This window comes from Elephantulus edwardii, unplaced genomic scaffold, assembly GCF_000299155.1.
Source record: "Elephantulus edwardii isolate Elephantulus edwardi_28Jun2011 unplaced genomic scaffold, EleEdw1.0 scaffold00015, whole genome shotgun sequence".
Classification (NCBI taxonomy): Eukaryota; Metazoa; Chordata; class Mammalia; order Macroscelidea; family Macroscelididae; genus Elephantulus; species Elephantulus edwardii.
In genome coordinates, this window is record NW_006399765.1 from 8,420,003 (window position 1) to 8,434,282 (window position 14,280).

The window sequence follows — 14,280 nt, forward strand, 5'->3', positions numbered from 1 at the left end:
TTTCCTCAAAGCTTAAGAGAATAGGTTTTCTTTGTAGAAGTAGGGCATGGTGTGTCGTTTCTTTGAGGTCTCTAAGGTAAAGACCATTAAGGAGGGAGCTCGGGTGAACGTATTATAAGAAGCTATGCTTTAGTCCCAAAGGCACATGGTTCATATCCACCAGTTTCTCCATGGGAGAAGGATGGAAAGTCTCCTCCCATGCAATTTACTGCCTCTGAAAACCCTTTGGAGGGTCAACTATGCATCGGTTCTGACTCAGAGACACGCAACAAGGGAAAAGAGAGGTTACAAAGACATGCTCACTGATGTGAGGTGCTATCCAGTGGGTTCCAGTTCACAGCAATCTCAGACAGCAGAGAACAAGTGGCCAGTCCCGCTTCATCCTCACAACTGCTTCTGGGCGTGAGCTCATTGCTGCAACCACTTCTGTCAGCCCATCTTGTTGAGAGTCTTTCCTTTTCTCATTGACGCTCCACTTTACCAGCCATGATGTTCTGCTCCAGACTGGGCCCTCCTGATAACATGTCCAAAGTACATGAGACAGTCGTACATCCTCGCTTCAAAGGAGCACCTTTTGTTTCAGGGCAGATTTGTTTCTGCTTTTGACCATCCAAGGTATAAGACTTCAATTCTCTGATCTTTCTCATTCATTGTGCAACTTTTATATACATGTGAGACAACTGTTAATACCAAGGTCAAGTACACCTTAGTCCTCTATGTGATACCCTGTGTGTTCACTGTGCCCCCTCCATAAGTCAGAAATCCTAGTTGATTTTTCAAATTATAAAAATACTCCAAAAAAAAACAACAAAAAAAAAATAAAAACAAACAATATTCCAAAGAAATGATGTCAGACTCTGGTTTTTGTTGTTAATGACTTTTTTTGATGTAGTAATACACTTGTTACTGACAACTTGGGATCAAGTATAGCCCCCAGGAATCCTGTGAGAAAAACAAGCTAGAATGATCTGCATGTAGGGTTACGTGAAGTCGAGCCCCTCCCCAACACTCCAAGTCCTCCTTGACGACTTGTCGGTCAGCTGGGGCAACCTCAGTTGTAGACAAGAACCTTTCCCTCGCAGTGCAGCTGGAAGATGATTTTGTACTCTGTGTGGGAATCGTGCATGGGGTTCATGTGCCAGCGTTTGTTATCCCAGTAATGAACCCAACTTTTGGAATTGTCTGTCCCCAAACCAAACAAGGATACCTATGAGAAGGGATAAGACAGGAGTTGGTCATGGGATGGCAGGCTGCCCTCCCTCATGAGCACCAACCATCATCCACTCAACATCTTGTGTCACAGGCCGTGCCTTGGAGGGCAAATGTAATTCACCTTTTCCACAGAAGACAGGGTGGACAGAGATGAATGCATTCACAGAGGGACCCCAGAACCCAGAAAAGCCTGTTAGCCACTTGTACTTGACCATATTGAAGGAAGAGGTGTGATTCCCAAGGGAGATAAGGGAAGGGCATTCTGGCAGAGGAAGCATTGTAAGAGAAGGTGGGAGGCAGCTGTTGGGTTTGCAGAACAAGAAGTCCATGTATGAGCCAGGGAGAGCAGGCAAGAGCAGGCGCCTGATCATTCCAGATCTGAAACAGGCAGAAAACTGTCTAGACTTGCCAGAAGTCGCTGGGGAAGAAAGAATTGTTTAGTGTCAGAGTGATTACAGTGTGGGAGTTGCAGATGTCTTACCTGGTCACAGGTGTGCAAGGCATAGAACACAGCCACGAGTCCCAAAGATGGATACTGACCATGGTTTTTCAGCCATATTTCCTGGATGTATTTAAGAAAATTGAGGCTTATCACCGAAACCTGGGAAAAGAATGGAGGGCTTGTCCCGTGACCTACACAGCCACATTCTACTCTTTCCTTCCTCTCCTGGATGTCTCACCTCATTTTCGCTCTCTTTGTTTTCCCTAGGGAACTGGACAATCTGAAATCTAAAAAGAGATTAAGGGTGGAGATATTTTGAGAGTCTAGTGACACAGCACCCCCCCTTCTCAAGCTTGAGCAATCCAAGATCCACCAAAAGTACCTCCAGAGTCCCCTGCTCTCATTCTTAAAATGGCCCCATTCACTACCATACCCTGGATTCTTTGGCTTCAAGAAAAAGCTGTCTTCACGTAGTGTGTTCATGAACCACTGGAGACCAGATGAATTCATTGGGAGCACCAGAAGTTGTGTGCCAGGCTCTCGCCTGTTGGCATCCTCAGGGTACACAATACGCATCGTAGTTGTGTTGCCCACATCCTCTTCAAAACCCTGGACAGGGGCCCAGTTTATCCTGGGGGAAAAGGATAGCATGATTGTTTGGGGCCAAAGGAGAGTTTGACCTGACCTGTATCTCCACATCCTTCCTCACACCCACCTGAGGACTATGTTATGTTGGTTAATCTTTTCGCCATAGTGAGAACCCCGTAGGAACCATGAGTTCCCCACCACTGCGCAGGTCTTACAGTGAGGTGACTTGCTCTGCTGCGGTTGCTGCTTCCTGTTCTTCAGTGCCATCTCTGACTTAGCTTCAAGTCCCTAGGAACAGAGGAGGGAGCGATTTAAAGAGGTTCCAACTATCTGTGGGAGAAGGTTAGGAGATGGGCAGCAGGCAGGGTGGGAAACGGGCACTGGACAAGCCAGAATTATGCACTGACCATCCACAATAACAGAGCATCCGAGGACATGGACATGCTCGGCTCATGCAGAGGCTCAATGGCCCTTTCGAAGTGTTTGTCAAACCACAAAGACTGGCCAGATAAGCGGAGGCAGGTGGCACACTTGTGGAATCCGACTGGGCAGCCGCATTTTCTGGAAGAGACCTTGGGACAGAGGCAGATTCCCGGGAGTTCTAGATTGGTCTTACTGAGTCTCTTCCGGTTGAGCTCCTGCTTCAGGGAGGAGGCCATTAGCCACACTGTGATCATACACGCAGTCATCAGACCTATCTTCGTGTATTGAGCCCTTCTGTTTGGTCCCAATAATAGTGTCCTTGGCAGGCAGGAGACTGGCTTTGACACCAGGCGCTGGGGAGGATGAGGAGTTAAAGGTGTAGACAGACCCCCATTTCCTGTGTCCTGATTGCTTCCAACCCTTCTCACACCCCACACTTCATCTTTCCCCAATATCTCACATTTTGCCTCTCTGTCCACCTATTAACCATTGATGAGAACTCTTCTGAGGCCTGAGCTGGAGATTGAAAGAAGAGATGTTACAATGGGTGTGTCCTGTGGCCACCAACAGGAAGTCAATACCCAATGAAGTCTTTCATTGCCAGCCAGTTATAATCAGGGACCTCATCACAGAGACCATATTGTGACCTCCTCCTTGTAATTTTATGGATGAGGTCTCCCCTCCCTCACTTGTGCATTCAGCCCAGAGCCCAGCTGACACGGGAGACTTGAAACACATGTATTAAAAGGGAGAGAAGACCAGTAAGTGGAGGACATACTGCCAAGGCTGATGTGCATGAGCAGGAGCCAGAGAAGGGAAAGGAAGGTAACCTCCTGGCTCAGAGAGAATTTAGGATATTAATTAAATATTAGTTACATCTTATTCTTGAAATCTTTCAGGTTTGACTTGGTTTTATTCTTGAGAATTGTTATCAAAATAAATAACCCTTCAAGCAGGCAATTCCTTCTCTAAGGAAGCTCAAAGGAAAAACTCAAAGATGCTGACATTTGGACATCTTCCCAAGAAGAGACATGGAAGCTTCCATTTCCTCCTTGGAACCCATCTGCCATGTTTTAAAGAAAAGCAGCACACTGAAAGACCCACATGGAATAGTATACATGTCTGGTCATAGAGGAAAAAAAAACCCATAACCACTGAAGTTGCAAAGACCCAAGAAAAGTCATTTATTTGGCATACTATATAAAAGGAAAAAGCCAAGAAAGGAAAGGGGTATTGGGATTACCAACAGGACAGTCCATCCTGAGACCTAAAACAGCTACATCCTTTTGGAAATTTATACAGGTTGCATATTAAAGTTTCACTCATCAAAACAGCAAGGAAACACTCCATGATTCAAGATCAGGAAAGGGATATGTCAGGGATGCCTCATGTCTCTATATCTTTTCTTTTTATATATAATATAACATTTTTATTTTATACTGGTTTACTTACAAAGTTCTTATACATTGTTTTTCACACTGAATCTTTCCCATTTTCTTAATCCAGCCCTCCCTCTACCCATCAAATTGGACATCTCTGTGATTACCACACACACACACACACACACACACCCCATCCTCACCTCTCTGCTCCCCCCCACTTTGATCTTCATACATGTTATCTATTTCTACAATAATGGTCTTCTACAGTGTTTATTCTTATGAGTGTCTCCTTATCTTTTCAATCTAATGCAGAACACATCATTTGGGAGGCTGGGCTTTATGAGAAAGAATGTGGCATCAGGATTGGAGGAAGACTCACCAAAAACCTACATTAAGCAGATGACACAACCTTGCTTACCAAATTGAGGAAGACCTGAAGCATTTTCTGCAGAAGGTCGAAGACAAGTCTTCAATATGGATTGACACTCAACATCAAGAAGACAAAGATTCGGGAGCTCTGGTAGCCTAGTGGCAAGAAGCTACACTTCAATCCCAGAGGTGCATGATTCAAATCCACCAGATGTTCTGCTGGGGAAGGAGGGGACAATCTCTTCCTGTACCTGTCAGATCTGATTTGACAGTATACACACAAAAAAATAAAAGAAAAAAAAAGATTCTCACCACTGGGCCAGTCAGTAGCATCACAATAGATGGAGAAGGGATGGAGGTTGTTAACAATTTCAGCTTGCTTGGGCCCACGATCAACACTCTTGGCACTGGTAGTCAGTAAATCAAAAGACAAATTGCACTGGAGAAATCTGCTGTCAGGGGGCTCTCCAAAGTGCAAAGAGGAACAATGTCAGTCTAGAAACTAAGGTGTGCCTGATTCAGGCCATGGTCTTTGCAGTTACTTGCTATATACATCAGAGAGCTGGACCATGACTAGGAATGACAGAAGAATAATCAATGCCTTTGAGTTGTGCTGGAGAAGAGTATTGAACATACCATGGACTGCTGAGAGAACAAACAAATCTGTCCTAGAGAGGGTGAAACCAGGCTGCTCTTTGGAGGCAAGAATTTTGAACCTACTCTCACCTACTTTAGGCATGTGGCCAGGAGGGACCAGTCCTTGGAGAAGGACATCATGCCTAGAAGTGTAGAGGGACAGCACAGGAGAGGAAGCTCTCGGGTGAGATGGATTGATACAGTGACTGGGATTATGGAGGTTGGTGTGTCTGAGACAATAAGACCAGCTCAGGATAGGGAAAGGTTCAGAGTAGTTTTACATAGGGTTGCTAATGAGCCACAAGCAACTCGATGGCACGTAACAACAATAACATATCAATGTGCTAAAAAGAAGGATCCATACATTTGGCTTACAGGTTTTCCTTCATATGAGAGTCTTCTGATGTGGTTAATCAAACACAAGATATTCACAGACACGGGAAGGAGGGGAAAGGTGTCACTTCAGGGGGACATTCTTAGTTAATGAGTGAGGTGAATGAGAAGGTTTTCCTTCATCCCAGGTCAGTGAGAGATGATAACGTAACCCAGGTCAGTGAGAGATGATAACGTAAAAGAGGTAGGCCCTAGACTGTGTTCTTTGTTCCTCAGTAATTACTGGGGATGTTAAAGCAGGAGTGGAATTCAATTCCTAAACAACACGCCTCTGGAAACTATGAACTTTGATATATGGTGATGGTTGTGGAAGGGCTTCAGGCCTTTTGTTCATGGTGTCATGCACGCTATGAGTCTTTCTCAACTCAATGTCAATCAACAACAAAAACACTATACTAAATACTATAATAACAGAAACTTTCTAGAGGAATGGATAGATAAAACTTGGAGGTCCTAGGAGAATTTTTTAAATTGGTGATTGGACTTTTATCAGTTCGATACCCAAGGTAAACAGCTCAGTTTCTGTCTGGCTTAAGCAGGCTATTGCTCCAAAAGCAGTCCCCAGCCAACAGCTGGTCCTTACTGAACGCTGCCTCTCCCCAACAGCTGAAACGAAGAAGGAATTTGCCAGCTATTTAAGTGAACCATCATCCATGTGGGACAGAGAGGAATTGCCCTCCTCCCCAAGCCCAGGTCAAATTGTCAAATTATGAGCAAAGGATTTGTCTTGGCTTCTCAGCTGACCCTCCAGCAGATTTTCAGAAGCTATAAATTGCATAATAGGAGGTGGGCTGTCTTTCTACAGCCGAGCAGCTGGTGAATTTGAACCATCTGCCTTTGGTGTGGCAGCACAACTCCTTTAACACTCAGCCACCCGCAATTTGAGAGTTGTTGTTTTTGTGGGTTTTTTTAAAAATTACATAGCAGTGCGAGTTCTGTTGCTGTTGTTGTGTATACCATCGAGTCAGAACAGACCCATAGTTTATCCTCTGGTGGGTTTTCTGAGACAGTTAATTGCATGGGAGTAGACTGCCAGTCCTTTTCCCACAGAGCAGCTGGTGGATTAGAACTGCATGCCTTCTTACCACTAGGCCACCAGAAGAGCTCTAGTGGCGTATTACATAAGGAATTACGCTGCTAACCCAAAAGTGGTGCCTTGCTAGCAGTGCAAATCCACTAGTGGGATTTACAGCCTCCAAAAACCCACCGGAAGGTCAGCTATGAGCCAGTTCCAACTTGATGGCAGTGCGTTGTTTTTTTTTGTGTTTTTTTTTAATTGCAAAGTAAGTTTATTATTTAAGTGAAGAGATCTATTTTTCATTGTATACAGTGCAATAGACCCTAGTTACGTGTGTTTTCTGTAATCAAATTACTGAGGTCATATGCTCACAAGAGCTATATAACCATGCCAAATGTTCAAACTCCTTGATACTTAGCTTCCTTTTCACAAAAATTTTGGAGTTTTTGTGTTTTGTGTTCGGCTTTTGTTTTTCTTTTTGAAAATTAAAGTAACATAATATCTAACACTAGCAAGAAATCAAGAAATTCTATCCATATTTGAACTTACAGTAGTTTGTAATGATAATATGTATTTTTTTAATTTTATTTTTTTTAATTATATTTTATTAATTTTCATAAACATTTACAGAGATTTTGGGCTTCCACTCATTCATTGTTGCACTATTCTCTCTACCCTCCTCCCAGTTTGTTCTTGTCCAAATGGATGGCAGTGCGTTTTGACAGCAAATCTAAAGTGTACAGTCAAAAGTTTTACAAAAGTATCCACTTCATTTGGAATTTGTGAGGTTAATTTTGCGCATTACCTCAAGAAAGGGAATTCTGGTGGCCCAGTGGCAAGAAGCTGTGCTGCAATCCCAAAGGCACCTGGCTCGAATCCACCAGCTGTTCTGAGGGAATAGGATGGGCTATCTCCTCTCATGCAACGAACTGCCTCTGAAAACCTGCCAGAGGCTCAGCTATGGGTCAGTTTTGACTCGACAGTACACAACAGCAACAACATCAACTTCAATAGTCAAGATAGAGAACATTACCAGTACTCCAAAAGCCTTTTTAATAAATTCTACTGTTAATTATTCCTGGAGGTACTTGGCATCATCATAGGCTTGTTTTGCCTATTTTTTAAGCTTCATACTAATGAAACTATCCAGTATATTGTCCTTTGTGTCTGATCAAAGAGAATTAAGTGCCAGAGAGGCATGGCATTTGTGTTATCTGTGAAACTTCTGGCTGACTACGCCATCAGAGCTCCCTTGAAAATCCTATGTTCTAATCTGTCCTATAGGGTCAACAACTTGATACAACAGATTGGGTTGGGTTGAGTTCAGTTGGGTTGGGTTGGGATGGGTTTGCTATCCATATGGACACAAGGCGTTGAGTTCAGGGAGGCAGAGAATTGAAACTAAGTTCTCACCAAAAAAACCCCTGAGAACTTCAAGGAACTGAAACTTCAGAGAAAAGCTAAGTAAACTGGGGATGGTGGGGATCCAGTATCAAATCCTAGTATAAAGTGGAATAAGAAGCATTGTCTTTTTTTCTCTCTGAGTGATGAAGAGGAAAATGCCTCTCTCCAGGAATTCCAGGTATAACTTACACTTTGCAGGGAATTGGGTCTAAATTTGCCCCATCTGCAAGATCTCAGGGATTATGCAGAGGAATTAATAGAAACTGTCGTTGTGTACCATCCAGTTGAAACCAACCCATAACTGACCCACTAGTGACTTTTCAGAGGCAATAAATTGCACAGGAGAAAATTACCCAATAATCTCACAATTAATATGAATATTGCAACTGAAATTTGGAAACCAAGTCTGGCCTTTGCTCACCTGTTACTCTTTTTAAAATACAAAAATAAATAATAACTTATAAGTTATAAATTTTGTATTTTTCTAAAATACAAAAATAGATTAATTTCTAGAACAAGGAATAGACATTTACTCTCCATACAAGCAAACCTACTATGGTAGTATGTCCAATTGATTGTAGGTTTCAGAGTAAAAATTTTTTTTGTTTGTTTCTAATGCTGTATATCACAATAGAAAGTAAGCAATTTGCTATTGGAAAGTGAATTTGAAACTGATTTGGGGGTTCATATTCTATATATTCTTGTGCAATATAATACATCTTAGATCCCAATTTCTATTACTCACTACAATGATCAAAATAACAACTTTCTTACAGGGTAGAGGAGAACATTAAAAACCACAAAGATAGATTAGATAGATAGATAGATGATAGAATTTTTTCACTGTTTAATTATGAAATAATTTTGTAACTAATTTTTCTTTACTCTGGGAGAGTATCAGAATTTTACATTGTTGTTCAAATAACTACGTTTATACTCTTTACGTAAGAGAATCAAGCCAGGACTTTATTCAGTGTCAGAGATCTCCATGATCTCCCCTCTTGTCCTTTATCCTTAAAAGTGTTCAGAGTCCTGATGCTGCTGCTATTCCAGGCCGTTGCATGTGGACCCACAGGACTAGGGCCTGCTGTCAGCACAGGGACAGTGAACTTGCCCACACAGTCAAGCTGATGCGTAGCCTCGGTTCCCACATGTGCACTTTGCATGGATGGTATCACTCTGGAGCCATTGGTCTGATGATCATCCTTCCAGTAATGGGGCTGCTTTCCTTGCTTTTCTGACCTAAACCCAAAGTGGGTGACCTAGTGGATGAAAGAGGAGCGTATAAATCACCTCGCTGAAATCTATCCTTGTCCCCAATTCCTCTATCTCAACATTTAGTGTGTCAGGCTGCCTCCTAGACCTGGGAAAGAGAATGTGCCACACCTTCCCCAGAGAAGAAAGTTACTAGACACAGTGAGATAACTACAGAGCCCCAGAAGAGAATCAACTTTATTTTAGGGTGATGAAAAACTTTTGGACACATAATAACTTTTGAACACATAATTGCTTGCTTTGTTTAGGCCTGCTTATATAATAGGTGGCTGAGCTTTCCAAAAACAAAACTATGCATCCAGGAAGAAGTTGCATCTAAAAAAAAAAAACCAAAAAAAACAGTACCACTGAATAATATGTTGTTGTTGGATGCTGACGAGTCATGTATAACTTGCATAGCAACCTCATGAACAACAGATCTGAAGTCTGTCCTGGCCTGTGCCATCTTCATCATCTCTGACATACTTGAGCCCACTACTACAGTTACGGCATCAATCCATCTCATTGAGAGTCTTCCTCTCCTTCACAGACTCTCCACTTTTCTAAGCATGATATTCCTTTTCAAGCAATAGCCTTTGCTAACATAGGAACTTCAACATTAATTAAATAGAAACTTCAACATTAATTATATAGTCAGATCACCCAGAGAGACAAGGGAAGGGCATTCTGGGCAAAGCGGACAAAATATGAGAAGGTGTGGGGGAGCTGTTGTGTTTGGAAACCTCAAGAAGCCCAGTGTGGGAGCCTAGGAAAATGAGAGAAGCTAGATCTTACAAAATCTTGAAAGTTGGGTAAAAAGGTTAGACTCTATGCTGAGGCATTTAGGGACAGAAGTCTTAAGTGAGGAAGGCATAGAACAGAATCATGAGCTCCAAAGATGGATTCTAACTCTGAGTGTCCAGTAAGCTGCCCTGGATGTGCTTGAGAAGATGAGACTGATCCCCAGGACTTGGGGCAAATAAGGAGGCTGACCCAAGGCTCCATCCTATTCCTTTACTTCTCTCCTCACCTTTTCTCTGTAGCTTTCCACTCCACTAGGGAACTGGAATCTCCTGAAATCTAAGAAAGAAATGAGAAATAGGGAAATTTCAGCAGCCCAAGGCCTGGAGGTGACCCCTAAGCCAGCAGAGGGTCTCCAAAGAGCCCTCACTGCCTTCCCTTGGGGTAACCTATCCCACCTCCCATCCTAAGAATTTCTGGATTCCCAGAATACTTTCTCACTGAGGACGTCTGAAGTCCACACCATATCAGACAGCCTCAACAGCAGCAGCACTAGCTGGCTCTGGGAACGCTGGCCTTTGGAGCCACTTGTGGTTCGGTTCCCCACATCCATCTCAAAGCCCAGGACAGGAGCCTGGTTTGTTCTGGGAAGGAGAACAGAAGCTGACAGAACTGAAGGTTCCAGCCTTCCTTCTCCCAGCCCTCTTTTCAGCACTTACCTAGTAGGCTGTCTAAGCCAGTGACCAGAGCCATGGAAGAGCGGCAAGCCCCCCATTACCACACAAGTCGTGCAGTAGAGATCAAAATGGCTGTCTGAGGGCCAGGGAATCACTGTAAGCAGCTTCTTCCAAACTTTTCTCAGCTTGCTTTCTGAGTTCAGACCCTAGAAACAGTGGAAGGGAGGAAATGGGGAGGTGGGGGCGGGTGGCAGATACTAGTGGAAGGAAAACAAATCTAGGTTGGTGAGAACAGCTTGGAGGTCAAAAGTTAGAAGCTGTGAAGAAGGGAGCCACAATAAAACCAGGCTGAGGCCACAGAGGCACAGTGCCAGTCAGAACACTGTGTCAAGGGTCAGAGGCTCTCTAGTTCCCTCAGTAACTCCACTGATCTTTTCCACAGTATGATTGTACATAGGGTCGCTATGAGTCGCAAGAGACTCGACAGCACATAACAACAACGACATGATTGTCCAACTTTGTGGTGGCAAGGGGAGTACTTCAGGGCCCCAGAAAAGCAACCATATTCCCTGAATTTGAACCAAGGACAATCCCAACGTCATGGTACCAGGTACATCAGTTCTTCCTGGGGTACTGGTTCAGGTGTCAGGTCCAGGAAAGAGGCCACCAGCCACAGGATAAGTACCCCGAAGGCCCACACAACACAAGTCTGCCACCAATGCTTCATGGCCTACGTCACAGCTTGTAATGGCCAGCTGGCTGCCTACTCTGCCTGAAAGAGGTAAAGATGAGAGACTGAGGCCACAAACACCCAGAATCCTTCTATTGACACTTATGGTTCTCATCTTCATATTCTCCCTCTTCCCAGGCTTTATCTTTCTGCCTCCCTATCCATTAGCTCACCTCAGAGGGGACCTGTACTTCTCTTGGGAAGAGAAATGGAAGAGCAGAGAGACCATATGTATGTTGTGTCCTCTATCCCCTCTGCATGAGGCAGGATTGGCAGTCATTGGGGTCCTTCATACCAGCCCAATAATATCACAGATCTCATCACAAAGTACACATTGTGACCTCCCACCATTAACCTGTCCAGACAAAGCCACTATCCTATCCTTTCTCACTGAATGTAAGTCCCACAAGGATAGGAACTGACCCTGTCTTTCCTTTTACCTCTGCATCCCTAAAATTTAGAATCCTTTAACAACTATTTAGGGGGCTCTAGTGGCCTAGTAGTAAGAAACTGCACTGCAATCCCAAAGGCATGCGGTTTGAACCCACCAGCTTCTTGGTAGGAGAGGGATGGGCAATCTCTTCCCTTGTGATTAACTGCCTCTGAAAACCTGCTGGAGGGTCAGCTATGGGTCGGTTCTGACTCAATGGTACTCAACAACATTTAATAAATACTTATGGAATGAATTAACAGAGAATATGATTATGTCACCTTGAAGACTAAAATGTGCCTGACCCAAACTATGGTATTTTCAATCACCTCATATGTATGTGAAAGCTGGACAAAGACTAAGAAAGACTGAAGAATTGGTGAATTTCAATTATTGTATTGGCAAAGAGTACACCATGAACTGCCTGAAGAACAAATAAATAAATGATGAAAAAATTATAACTAGAATGTTCCTTCGAAGTTAGTATAGTGGCCCAGGAGTATTCTGTAAACTTTTGTTATAAGATTCTTGTCCGAGATGGTATTACCAAATGTTTGTTCCCAGTCTATAGATTTTCTTTTCACCGTATTGAACGAAGCACACATGGATTTAATCTTTAGAAAGTCCCATCCATCAATTTTATCCCTTTAGATTGTGCATTTTTTGTTGTAATTGGCAGTATCTTTATACCTTGGACTAGCGCTTCTAAGCTTGATTCCATTTTGTCTCTTATGAACGTTATGGTTTTGGGCTTTACTCCCAGGTCTCTGATCCACCTTGAGTTGATTTTTGTATATTATGTGAGATGTGGATCTTGTTTTAGCTTTCTGCAGATGGAAGTTCAGTTTTGCCAGCACCATTTGTTGAAGAGGTTATAATTTCTCCATTTTGATAGCTTTAATACTTCTGGGCCTCCACAAGGAAAAGACTGGTAACCAATTACAAAATGCGCAAAAGACATGGAAATATTTTCACAGAGGAAGATATTCGAATGGCAAACAGACACATGAAGAAATGCTCCAAATCACTGGCAATAAGAGAGATGCAAATCAAAACGACAATGAGGTACCATCTCACTCCAGTAACAGTGGCAAAGTTTAACAGGGCAGCAAGTGATAAATGTTGGAGAGGATGTGGTGAGAAGGAACTCTTATACATCGTTGGTAGGATTGTAAAATGGTACAACCATTATGGAAGGAAGTTTTATGCCTCCTCAAAAAGCTTAACATAGAAATTCCATATGACCCAGCTATTCCACTACTTGTAATATACCCTGAGAATATGAGAACTGAGGCACACACTGAGATTTGTACACCAATGTTCATAGCAGCATTATTCACCATTGCAAGAACATGGAAGCAGCTCAAATGTCCAACCACAAACTAATGGATTGAGAAATTATGGTACATTCACACAATGGAATACTATGCAGCATGCAGGAGCAATGATTCTGTAAATTATTACCTAATTTGGGAGGGATTGAAGAGAATTATACTGTGTGAACTAACTCAATCCCACAAGGATAAATATATTGTATAAAACCATTATTGTAGAATGAATATAAGGATCCAAGACGGGTGAGATAGGCTAGAAGCAGAGGGATGAGAATGTGCAGGGGGAAGAGGGGATTAATCATGGGGTTATACAATTTGATGAGTGGAGGAGTGAGGGAAATTTAATTTGTTCTTAAAAACAATGTATTCAAATTTTGTAAATAAACTCATGTTGTTGTTAAGTTGTTAAGTGCCTTCTAGTCGCAGGCGACTCATGGTGACCCTATGAAGGAGAGTCCTCAACGCTTGGGTGTCTCTCATCCTCTCTCCAGGTTCATAGGGTTTACGGAGGCAAGTTATTATGGAAGTGGATGCCACTCCTCCTTCCAAGCTTGTTTTAATTGGAGAGCTCCACCCCACTCTCTGTCCGCATTGGGTAACCAACCATAAACACATTTGACACATCAGTGTCATAGTGTTCAGCCTCACAGCAACCACAAGTGACCACTGTACAGCAACTTGTACACCAGGGCTATACGACCTAGAGGAACATCTGAATAAAAACAATAAAAGACAGGCTCGAGGGCCGCAGATTAAAAGTCACCCACCTTCGGCTTGGTAGCATCGCCTTCTGTCCACTGGGCCAGGTGATCTCTCTATGTTGATGTTATTGTTGTTAAGTGTTGTCGAGTCGCAGGCGACTCATAGCGACCCTGTGAAGGAAAGTCCTCAACACTTGGGTGTCTCTCATCCTCTCTCCAGGTTCACAGGGTTTCCGGAGGCAAGCTATTACGGAAGTAAATAAACTCACAGAAATTTTTTTAAAAAACAAAAAAGTATAGTGGGATGTATTTTGGACAGTTATATGATTTGCAAATGTTTTCTTTATATCTGTAACTTGAGCTTTTATTTTCTTTATGATGTCTTTTGAAGCACACACATATAAATATTTAATTTTTATGAAGTTCAATTTATTTTATGATTGTGGTTTTGGTTGTTGTTGTTATGTGCCGTCGAGTCGCCTGCGACTCATAGCGACCCTATGTACAACAGCCCTAAACTCCGCTCTGTCCTGTGCCAATCGCACT

At 42.9% G+C, this 14,280-nt stretch overlaps 1 pseudogene; it reads right to left on the minus strand.

Annotated features, from left to right (window-relative positions):
* Window positions 1–1,051: 1,051 nt before the first annotated feature.
* On the minus strand, window positions 1,052–11,266 carry LOC102843468 (annotated as a pseudogene).
* Between the last annotated feature and the right edge of the window lie 3,014 nt (window positions 11,267–14,280).